Source organism: Odocoileus virginianus, chromosome 12 (assembly GCF_023699985.2).
Source record: "Odocoileus virginianus isolate 20LAN1187 ecotype Illinois chromosome 12, Ovbor_1.2, whole genome shotgun sequence".
NCBI classification, from domain to species: Eukaryota; Metazoa; Chordata; class Mammalia; order Artiodactyla; family Cervidae; genus Odocoileus; species Odocoileus virginianus.
The window spans coordinates 40,567,790-40,580,195 of NC_069685.1; the positions used below are offsets into that span (position 1 = coordinate 40,567,790).

General features: G+C 36.9%; 1 non-coding gene across 1 annotated transcript; it reads left to right on the plus strand.

The window, feature by feature from the left end:
* Positions 1 to 956: 956 nt before the first annotated feature.
* On the plus strand, positions 957 to 1,063 carry LOC139037947 (U6 spliceosomal RNA). The gene has a single exon (XR_011490885.1). It is a non-coding gene; the product is annotated as a U6 spliceosomal RNA (small nuclear RNA).
* Positions 1,064 to 12,406: the final 11,343 nt, after the last annotated feature.

Sequence of the window (12,406 nt, forward strand, 5' to 3'; positions counted from 1 at the left end):
GAGCTAGTCGTCTGAGCACAAGTAAAGAAAGAACTGGGTAAACATCGCCTTTTGTTTAGGCTAGAAAATATTTCTATATCTGTGTGCACAAAGCAAGTTTAATTTATACTTATTCCATATTTTATGTCAATAACCTATTCTACTTTAATCCTGTTTCCTAAAAGAGGCAAAGAACATTCCTATTATGTGAATTTTTTTTTCAGTATTTTCAAGGGCTTTGAGCTACACCACTTAAGTCCTTTATGCTATCTTCACTCTTTCATTCTTTTTTTCTTCTGCCATTCTGATTGAGTGAGTTTCGTTGCCCTGTCTTCCAGTTCACTGGCCCTTCCTTCTGTTTTATCTGGTTTGCTGTTGAGCCCTCTATTGTGTTTTCCAGTTCAGATATTGTCTTCTCCAACTCTGGGACTTCAAGTTGGTATTTTCCTTTATTTTCTACCTCTTTGTTGAAGCTCACACTTTGGTCACCCATTGTTCTCCTGAACTTGGTGAGAATCTTTATAACATTTATATTGTACTCTTTTATTTTTCATTTGAGACATAATTGACAAGTAGCAGTGTATTGATTTCAGGTGTACAACATAATGTTTTTGTTTTTTTTCAAACTTTAAACTTTTTATTTTGTATTGGTGTATATTCAATTAACAATGTTGTGGTAGTTTCAGGTGAAGAAACTCAGTCATACATATTCACGTATCCATTTTCCCACAAACCCCCCTCCCATCCAAGCTGGCACATAACGTTGAGTAGAGTTCCGCGTGCTATACAATAGGTCCTTGTTAACTTTTCATTTTGAATATACCAGTGTGTACATGACTTTCCCAAACTTCCTAACTATCCCTTCCCCTCAAGCAACCATATGTTCGCTTTCTAAGTCTGTGAGTCCCTTTCTGTTTTGCAAGTAAGATCATTCGTGTGATTTCTTTTTAGATTCCATGTATAAGAGATGTCATACAGTGCTCACTTCGGCAGCACATACACTGAAGTTGGAACGATACAGAGAAGATTAGCATAGTCCCCGCGCAAGGATGATACACAAATTCGTGAAGCGTTCCCTATTTTTACAAAGGATCATAAGAGATTACTACCAGCAGCTCTATGGCAATAAAATGGACAATTTGGAAGAAATGGGAAAGTTCCTAGAAAAGTATAACTTTCCAAAACTGAACCAGGAAGAAATAGAAGATCTTAACAGACGCATCACAAGCACAGAAATCAAAATTGTAATCAGAAATCTTCCAGCAAACAAAAGCCCAGGACCAGATGGCTTCACAGCTGAATTCTACCAAAAATTTAGAGAAGAGCTAACACCTATCTTACTCAAACTCTTCCAGAAAATTGCAGAGGAAGGTAAACTTCCAAACTCATTCTATGAGGCCACCATCACCCTAATTCCAAAACCAGACAAAGATGCCACAAAAAAAGAAAACTACAGGCCACTATCACTGATAAACATAGATGCAAAAGTCCTTAACAAAATTCTAGCAAACAGAATCCAACAACATATTTAAAAAATCATACATCATGACCAAGTGGGCTTTATCCCAGGAATGCAAGGATTCTTTAATATCCGCAAATCAATCAATGTAATACACCACATTAACAAATTGAAAGATAAAAACCATATGATTATCTCAATAGATGCAGAAAAAGCCTTTGACAAAATTCAGCATCCATTTATGATAAAATCTCTCCAGAAAGCAGGAATAGAAGGAACATACCTCAACTTAACAAAAGCTATATATGACAAACCCACAGCAAACATTATCCTCAATGGTGGAAAACTGAAAGCATTTCCCCTGAAATCAGGAACAAGACAAGTGCCCACTCTCACCACTACTATTCAACATAGTTTTGGAAGTGTTGGCCACAGCAATCAGAGCAGAAAAAGAAATAAAAGGAATCCAGATAGGAAAAGAAGAAGTGAAACTCTCATTGTTTGCAGATGACATGATCCTCTACATAGAAAACCCTAAAGACTCTACCAGAAAACTACTAGAGCTAATCAATGAATACAGTAAAGTTGCAGGATATAAAATTAACACACTGAAATCCCTTGCATTTCTATACACTAACAATGAGAAAACAGAAAGAGAAATTAAGGAAACAATACCATTCACCATTGCAACAAAAAGAATAAAATACGTAGGAGTATATCTACCTAAAGAAACAAAAGATCTGTACATAAAAAACTATAAAACACTGATGAAAGAAATCAAAGAGGACACAAATAGATGGAGAAATATACCGTGTTCATGGATTGGAAGAATCAATACTGTGAAAATGACTATACTACCCAAAGCAATCTGTAGATTCAATGCAATCCCCATCAAGCTACCAACAGTATGCTTCACAGAACTAGAACAAATAATTTCACAATTTGTATGGAAACACAAAAAACCTCGAATAGCCAAAGTAATCCTGAGAAAGAAGAATGGAACTGGAGGAATCAACCTGCCTGACTTCAAGCTCTACTACAAAGCCACAGTCATCAAGACAGTATGGTACTGGCACAAAGACAGAAATATAGATCAATGGAACAGAATAGAAAGCCCAGAGATAAATCCACGAACCTATGGTCACCTTACCTTCAACAAAGGAGGCAAGGATATACAATGGAAAAAAGACAACCTCTTTAACAAGTGGTGCTGGGAAAACTGGTCAACCACTTGTAAAAGAATGAACCTAGAACACTTTCTAACATCAAACACAAAAATAAACTCAAAATGGATTAAAGATCTAAATGTAAGACCAGAAACTATCAAACTCCTAGAGGAGAACATAGGCAAAACACTCTCCGACATAAATCACAGCAAAATCTTCTATAACCCACCTCCCAGAATGTTGGAAATAAAAGCAAAAATAAACAAATGGGACCTAATGAAACTTAAAAGCTTTTGCACAACAAAGGAAACTATAAGCAAGGTGAAAAGACAGCCCTCAGATTGGGAGAAAATAATAGCAAACGAAGCAACAGACAAAGGATTAATCTCAAAAATATACAAGAAACTCCTGCAGCTCAATTCCAGAAAAATAAATGACCCAATCAAAAAATGGTTCAAAGATCTAAATAGACATTTCTCCAAAGAAGATATACAGATGGCTAACAAACACATGAAAAGATGCTCAACATCACTCATTATCAGAGAAATGCAAATCAAAACCACAATGAGGTACCATTACACGCCAGTCAGGATGGCTGCTATCCAAAAGTCTACAAGCAATAAATGCTGGAGAGGGTGTGGAGAAAAGGGAACCCTCTTACACAGTTGGTGGGAATGCAAACTAGTACAGCCACTATGGAGAACAGTGTGGAGATTCCTTTAAAAACTGGAAATAGAACTGCTGTATGACTCAGCAATCCCACTCCTGGGCATACACACCGAGGAAACCAGATCTGAAAGAGACACATGTACCCCAATGTTCATTGCAGTACTGTTTATCATAGCCAGGACATGGAAGCAACCTAGATGCCCATCAGCAGACGAATGGATAAGGAAGCTGTGGTACATATACACTATGGAATATTACTCAGCCATTAAAAAGAATTCATTTGAATCAGTTCTAATGAGATGGATAAAACTGGAGCCCATTATACAGAGTGAAGTAAGCCAGAAAGATCAAGACAAATACAGTATACTAACGCATATATATGGAAATTAAAAAGATGGTAATGATAACTCTATATGCAAAACAGAAAAAGAGACACAGATGTACAGAACAGACTTTGGGACTCTGTGGGAGAAGGTGAGGGTGGAATGTTCTGAGAGAATAGCATTGAAACAAGTATACTATCAAGGGTGAAACAGATCACCAGCCCAGGTTGGATGCATGAGACAAGTGCTCAGGGTTGATGCACTGGGAAGACCCAGAGGGATGGGATGGAGAGGGAGGTGGGAGGGGGGATCAGGATGGGGAACACGTGTAAATCCATGGCTGATTCATGTCAATGTATGGCAAAAACCACTACAATATTGTAAAGTAATTAGCCTCCAAATAATACAAATAAATGGAAAAAAAAAAGAGAGAGAGAGATGTCATACAATATGTCTCCTTCTCTAGCTGACTTATTTCTCTCAGTACCACCCTCTCTAGGTCCATCCACGTTGCTGCAAATTGTATTATTTCATTCTTTTTAATGAGTGAGTAATATTCTGTCATATATTTGTACTACATCTTCTTTATCCAGTCCTCTGTTGATGGATATTTAGGTTACTTCCATGTCTTGGCTATTGTAAACAGTGCTACAATGAACACTTGGATGCATGTAAGCTTTCAGATCATATTTTTCTTGGGGTATATGCCCAGGAGTGAAATTGTGGGGTCGTATGGTAGCTCTATTTTTAGTTTTTTAAGGAACCTCCATATTGTTCTCCATAGTGGCTGTATCAATTTATACAACATAATATTTGTATAATAACAAATATTTGATATTTGTAATATTATGAGAGTATCACCACAGGAACTCTAGTTAACATGAATCACCTCACAGTTACACATTTTTTCTTGTGATGAGAACTTTTAAATCTTACTCTCTTGGCACCTTTCAAATACAAAAGACAGAATTACTAACTATAGAAACTCTGCAATACATTGTGACACTTATTTTGTAAATACTAGATGTTTTCACCCTTTGAACAATTTATCAGGTAAATCACTTATCTCCAATTCAGTAGTGTCTTTTCTGAGATTTAACTGTTCTTTCATTTGAAATATTTCCTCTGTTTCTTCATTTTCCTTCACTCTCTGTGTTGAAAGTAATTTTTTAGAAAAGTTTATTTGTTCACTTATAGTTATAAACCATGTTTGTCATAAGAAGCAAATATACTCACCTGTTTATTCTCTTAATACTCTTTTAGAGAGTGAAACTTCATTTTTAATTACTTTTATTTTTAAAAACAGTTTTATATTTATAGAAAAATTCAAATTAGTACACAGAGTTTCTATATACCCCACATTCAGTTTCTCCTATGATTTTACATCTTACATTATTTTCATACATTTGATATAATTAATAAGCCAATTATGGAATCAGTGACAGACTTTATTTTCTTAGGCTCTAAAATCACTGTGGTCAGTGATTGCAGTCATGAAATTAAAAAAGATGCTCCTTGGAAGAAAAGCTATGACAAACCTAGACAGTGTATTGAAAAGCAGAGACATCACTTTGCCAACAAAGGTTTATCTAGTGAAAGCTATGGTTTTTCCAGTAGTCATGTATGGATGTGAGAGTTGGACCATAAAAAAAGCTGAACACTGAAAAATTGACGCTTTCAAACTATGGTGCTGGAGAAGACTCTTGAGAGTCCCTTGGACAGCAAAGAGATTAAAGCAGTCAAAAACCCCAAAGGAAATCAAGCCTGAATGTTCATCGGAAGGACTGATGCTGAAGCTCCAATACTTTGGCCACCTGATGCAATGAGCCGATTCACTGGAAAAACCCTGATGTTGGGAAAGATTGAAGGCAGGAGGATAAGGGGATGACAGGGGATGAGATGGTCGGATGGCATCATCGACTCAATGGACATGAATTTGAGCTAACTTTGGGAGATAGTGAAGGACAGGGAAGACTGGCGGTGATATAGTCCCCAGGGTCGCAAAGAGTGGGACATGACTGAACAACAACAATGGTAAGTCAATATTGATAAATTACTATGTAATTCCATAGTGTATTCATATTTCCTTAGTTTTTATAAGATATTTCCCCCCCCCAGAATCCCATCATTCAGCCTCTTCCTTTCCATACTATACACTTTAGTCTGTAGTTTTCCTTTTTTGTAATGTCTACCTGGTTTAATATTAATCAGGTCTACCTGGTTTAATATTAACATTAGGTTAATATTGGTTTCATAGGATGAATTAGGAGATGTTCCTTCTGCTCCTATTTTCTGAAAAATTTATGTAGAATATTGTCATTTATTCCTTAAATGTTTGGTACAAATCACCAGTGAGACCATCAGGGCCTGGTGGTTTATTTTCTGGAACGTTATTCATTTTTTAATTTGATTTCTTTGATACTTATAAGTCTATTCAGTTCATCTGTTTTTCCTTGTGTGAATTTTGGTAATTTACATCTTTCAAGGAATTTCATCTAAGTTATCAAATTTATGGGCATAGAGTTGTTCATAACATTCTTTTATCACTCTTTAATTTCCATGAAAGCAATAATGATAGCCCTTCTCTCATTTCTGATATGTATAATATGTGTCTTCTCTATGTTTTATTTATTAGACTGACTGAGAGATTTATCAATTTTATTTATATTTTCAAATGACCAGCTTTTGATTTGATTTTCTCTACTTTCCCTCCTTTCAAGTTTATTGCAATATGCACTACTTTTTGATATTCATTTTCTTATGCTTGTCAAAATCCACCCTAGATACTTGATAGTTTTCCTTGTGCTGAAGTCAGCTTGCTCTTAGATTAATTCAGCTGCTACAGTTTTCTTTTGATTGGTGTTACCATGGTATCTCTTTCCCCATTGCTTTGTTTTTAGCATCAGTTTTTTATATTTAAAGTGGGTTTCTCGTAGATAATGTATAATTGAGTCTTTTTTAATCCAGTATACAATCTGTGTATCTTATTATATCTATACAATTTATACTTAAGGTGTTTATTGATATAGTTGGATTAATATCCACCAAATTTGTAACTGTTTTCTATTCATTGCATGCATTCATTGTTTCTTTCCTTCTGTTTTCTGTCTTCTCTGGCTTAATGAACATTTTTACATGACTTCATTTTATCTCTTATCTTAGTGTATCAGTTACTTGTCTTTATAAAAATGAGTGCTGTCCTAAAGGTTTTTGTGTTTGTTTGTTTTGCTACTTTTTAACTAATCTGTTGTCCTTCAAATAATACTACACTGATTCATATGTGGTGTAGGTTACTTATAACAAAATATCTCCAATTTGCCTTCCCCTCCCTATGACATTATGTCATTCATGTCACTTACATTATACATAAGTTATAAACACTCAATATATCCTACTGCTGTTCCTTTAAAAAGCAGTGGTATTTTAAATAAATTAAAATAAGAAAAAGAAAAAAATACTTTTATTCTTTCTCCAGCACTTCCTTTATTTAAATAGATCTAAGTTTCTGACCTTAGAGTTTTCTTTCTTTCTGTAAAATTTTTTTTCACATTTTTTACTGGTCAGGTCTGTTGGCAGTGGATGTCTTCAGTTTTTGTTTGTCTGAGAAAGTCTTTATTTTTCCTTCACTTACAAAAGTTAATTTTGCTGGATGTATAATTCTAGCTTAGAGGATTTTTTTTCTCTTTTAACATGTTATCTTACTCCTGTTTCTTCTTGCAGTTTCTCATGAGAAATGCAATGTGATTCTTACCCTTATTCTTTTTTAGACAGCATCCCTTCCCTTCCTCCAATGTCTTTAAAGATTTTTTTCTTTTTCTTTGTATTTTTGAAGCCTGAGTATTATGTGTCTAAGTGGCACTTTTTTGGAATTTCTTCTGCTTGGTGTTCTCCAAATTTTCTGTATCAGTGCTTTAGTGTCTGTCATTAATTTTAGGAACTTCTCCACTATTATTACTTATATATTTCTTCTGCTCTGTTCTCTTTTTTTCTCCTTCTGGTATTTCAATTATACATGTTTTACATTCTTAAATTTCCCCATAGTTCTTAAGTGTTCTATTCTGTTTGTTCTTTCTTTGTCTTTGCATTTTGGCTTTAAAGATCCCACTGATGTATCTTCATAGTTCCTGATTCTTTCCTTGACTGAGTCATATTCTACTTAAAAAAAAAAAAAAATCAGTCAAAGCATTCATTTCTGTTGTACTTTTTTTGACTTCTACAATTTCTTTTTTAAAAAAAATCTTTATTGGAGTATGGTTGATTTGCGAAGTTGTGCTATATACAATACACTAGTATATGCTAGTATACTTTCAGGTGTATAGCAAAGTGAATCAATTTATATCAACTCTTTTTCTAATTCTTTGCCCATATAGGTCGCTACAGAGCGTTGAGCTGAGTTCCCTGCACTATACAGCAGGTCCTCATTAGTTATCTATTTTATATATAGTAGTGTGTATATATCAGGGCTTCCCAGGTGGCTCACTGGTAAGGAATTCACCTGCCAATGTGGGAAACACAGGAGACATGGTTTAGATCCCTGGGTCAGGAATATCGCCGGAGGAGGAGATGGCAACCCACTCCAGTATTCTTGCTTGAAAAATCTCATGGACAAAGGAGCCTGGAGGGCTACAGTCCATGGGGTGGCCAAGAGCCAGACTTGACTGAGCATGCACACGTGTGTATACATCAACCCCAGTCTCCCAATCTATCCCTTCCTCTGCTTACCCCTCTTACCCTTGGTAACCACAGATGTTTTCTACATTCTTGACTCTATTTCTGTTTTGTAGATGAGTTACTTTGTATCCCTTTTTGACTCTGTCTTAGAGTTCTCATCTCTCTGCTTACATTACCCATCTGTTCTTACATATTGTCCTCTCTTCTTTAGAGACCTAAACCTTCTAATTTTACTTACTTTAAATTCCTTGCCTGATGATTCCAACATCTGTGTCACATCTGAGTCTGCTTCTGATGCTTCCTTTGTTTCTTCAGATCATGTCTTTTCTCGTCTTTGGCATGCCTTGTGATTTTCTGGAGAAAGATGGACATTTTGTATTGACTAGTAGAAATGGAAGGAAATAGGCCTTTAGTCTGAGAAGTTTTGTTATGGGAAGCATTGGGGTTTCTTGATGTTTACTTGAGCTGTAGGTGCAAGAGGCTTCAAATCCCTTCAGTGTTCTTGTTTGTATCTCTTGATTCTGGGCTTCAGAGAGAGTCTGCATTTTGCAGCAAATTTCAGCTATACAAGAACCCTGTTGGTTTTGTGGTAACATGGAGAGGAGGAGTGCTCTGTGGTCTCAGGTCCAGGAAGATCCCACATGCTGTGGAACAGCTAAGCCCATGTGCTGTAAGTACTGAGCCTGCGGATCAGAACTACTGAAGTCTGTGCGTCCTATAGCCTGTGCTCTGTGACGAGAAGCCACTGCAATGAGAAGCCCATGCACTGCTAGTTTCTCTTGCCACAACTAGAGAAAGCTCATATGCAGCAACAAGAACACTGAAGGAATTTGAAGCCTCTTGCACCTACAGCTCAAGTAAACATCAAGAAAACCCCAATGCTTCCCATAACAAAACTTCTCAGACTAAAGGTCTATTTCCTTCCATTTCTACTAGTCAATACAAAATGTCCAACAAAGCTCATACACAGCCAAAATTAATTAATTAGTTACTTAAAAAAAGAAAATAGACATTTTTTTAAAAATACATATCTCCATAATATACTAATGCTGTCTTATTAGAAAAAATAAACATGTCAAAAGTCGCATAATTTCAGTTACTTGTATTATCGTCTGTACTCTCAGAAATTCTGGTTTAGACTATAAGTTACATGGAAAGACTCAGGCAGCTACAGCTAGAAAGCCCTGGACAAGTGTTTGACTTCAAGGCCGTCGTTTCATCCATAGAGACTCACTATTATCATTACAAGATTCAAATATTTGATAAACATAAAATCATGTTCTTACTTTACCAGCAAATGGTATTTCTTACCAATAATTAAATTATGCTTCTCTGTCTTGTGTACAAACTGCAAATATTCCCATCAAGTTGATGAGAATGTGGTTTGACCTCTGTTTCTCTAGGTGAAGCAAATCAATTTCTGTGATGAGGAATTTTCTTGAATTTATATTATATTCCTTTTATTCCTAGGTGGGAATAGATGTTAACAATAATAATTTTCTTAGAAGTTGTAGAAAAGGAAACATCTGACTTCCTCTGTTTATTTAACAGAAATTTCCTATGCCCCACATTAGAAGAGCCAGCAGTTCAGAGCACTTTTCTTTTTCAGAAGAAAATTTTTATAACTGTCAAGTTAGATATATCAAAAGAATAGCAAAGATGAAAAGTGGACACTAAGGGTTTTTCCCTTAAGTCTTACTCTTAAAAAAGCTAAGATTATTTTTCTTTGGATACAAGAGAAGGTGCAATGGAAAATGAATAAAACATCTGGTCGAGAATTTCATGCTGAGGTTCAGATATGGGGGATAGCACAGAAGTAAACACAAGAGGATAGGGGAGTGTTCTCAAAGAGAACCTTTTTAGATGGATTTAATGATACTTTTTATTTATTAAATAGAGTTAGCTACATATTAACAAAATACTGTGGTGAGCAAAACAGTTTAGGATTTTGCCCACAGCCCCATAGCTAGAAACAAGCCAAGTGCTATAAAAGGAAAGTACAGAGAAATATGAGAATCTGATTTTTGCAGGTGCAGGTGAGAGGTGGAGATGTGGTCAGAAGGAGTGAAGCTTGAGGTGAGATACAGACGGTGCATGGGAATTGGATGGAGTGTGAGGGAAGGAAGAGGGTTTCCCACAGAAGGAACAATATACACGAGATCCCTGAGGACAGGAAACAGCAAGTCGGAAGGACTGAAAGCAGATGAGTGTAGCTGATGCGGAGACTGAAAGGAATAAAGAAGAGATTATAATGAAGTAAAGAATAGATTAAAAAGACCAAGTGGAGAAATGGTGGCCTTGGCAATGCACAAGAACAAATTCCTCTGTCTCTGATCTGTGGTCCAGGGAGAGATCAGAGTTCACATTCTGTTGTCTGTGTATCCGTTTGGGACCCCTGCTGCACTGGACTGTCCTATACATCTATTCTCTCCAGGAGGCACCTCCAGCTCCGGGATGCAGGTAAAGTTGGCTCTGTTGTGAGCAAGCTCCAGCCTCAACGCCTTGCAGACCCTTCCATGGAGGTTTTTTGTTACTCTTGAGATCAGAGAAGCCAAGAGTGGTGTTGGCACAGTCCTGGATCCCACCCCCTCCCCTTGCCTGCTTTCACTTCCTCTCATGTGTGAGGTCTTCCTTTCCCATGCCCAAACTCTGAATGCAATTTGAGTTTTGTCTGTTTTGTTCATATGGATTTTTAGGACTTAGATACTTTATTGTAGCATTTTGTGTACACCTGTCTACTTCGTAGGCTTCCCTGGTGGCTCAGAAGGTAAAAGAATCTGCCTGCAATGCAGGAGACCCAGGTTCAGTCCCTGGGTCGGGGAGATTCCCTGGAGAAGGGAATGGCTACCCACTTCAGTATTCTTGCCTGGAGAATCCCATGGACAGAAGAGCCTGGGGGGCCTCCAGTTCATGGGATCAGAAACAGTAGGACACGACTGAGTGGTTTAGCATGCACGTGCTCCTTGCCTACAAGTTCTTTGAGATCTGAGCTCCCTTGACTGGTCTGAAATTGAGGGTCCAGTTAATTCTTCAAAGTAAAGGTGGTTTTCCTTGTCTGCCCCATACACAGAATGATGTACCCCAAGCCACTCATTGTCATGAGTCTAGTAGGAAGGAGGTTCAGACCAGAGAGGGTGCCAGCTCACAGGGCCTTAAGATGCTCACTCTGATGTCTTTTGTCACCTCCTACTCAAGGAAACGCTGCAATGCTAAAGGGAGAAATTTGACTATAGGGTCTACTGTCACTTATTTTTCAAGCAAATCACACATACTTGATTGCTCTGCTGAAAAGTAAAATTTTGAAAACACTTCAAAACTGATCTTGACTTGCAAACTATTATGTATAGAATGTATAAACAACAAGGAACTATTGTATAGCACAGGGAACTCTATTCAATACCCTGTAATAAACCATAATGGAAAAGAATGTAAAAAAGAATGTATATACACACACACACACACACACACACACACACATATATAAAACTGAATCACCTTGCTATACAGTAGAAATCAACACAGCATTGTAAATCAACTATACATCAATAAATAATTTTAATTTTTTTTTTAAAAACAGATCTTGACAGATCATGGCTTAGAAGTTCTCTGAATAAGACTGAGTAAATCTTAACAAACTGAGGGACAATCTTGACATAAAGTCAAGAGTCATATCATGGTTATACTGTCTCATTTTCTATCATAAAAACTATTGATCAAAAGCATTGATATCAAGCCTTTTATAGGTGCTCAGAGCTGCTAAGTGTTGTCAAGTGGCAAGACCCCCAGACTCTCAGTCACGTGTGCCCTTCAAATGTACATTTTAACTCAAGGTCACAGAGCGTCTGTGACCTCGTGGGGGTATTATGTGACATGTCAATACCAAGTTACTGATCACTGCTTTGCCGATATTGGGTTCCAGATGGTTCTAAGTTCATTCAGCAGATTGGTTTTCTACTATTTTTGATAACAATATTCCTCTCTGAAATTTTATGCACTTATTTCTGGCTGTACTACGCAGGCTTTTCTCTAGTTGTGGCGAGCAGGGGTTACTCCCTAGTTTCAGTGTGTGGGCTTCCCCTTGCAGCGGCTTCTCTTGGGTTCTAGGGCACACAGGCTCGGTAGTTGCAGCTTCTGGGCTC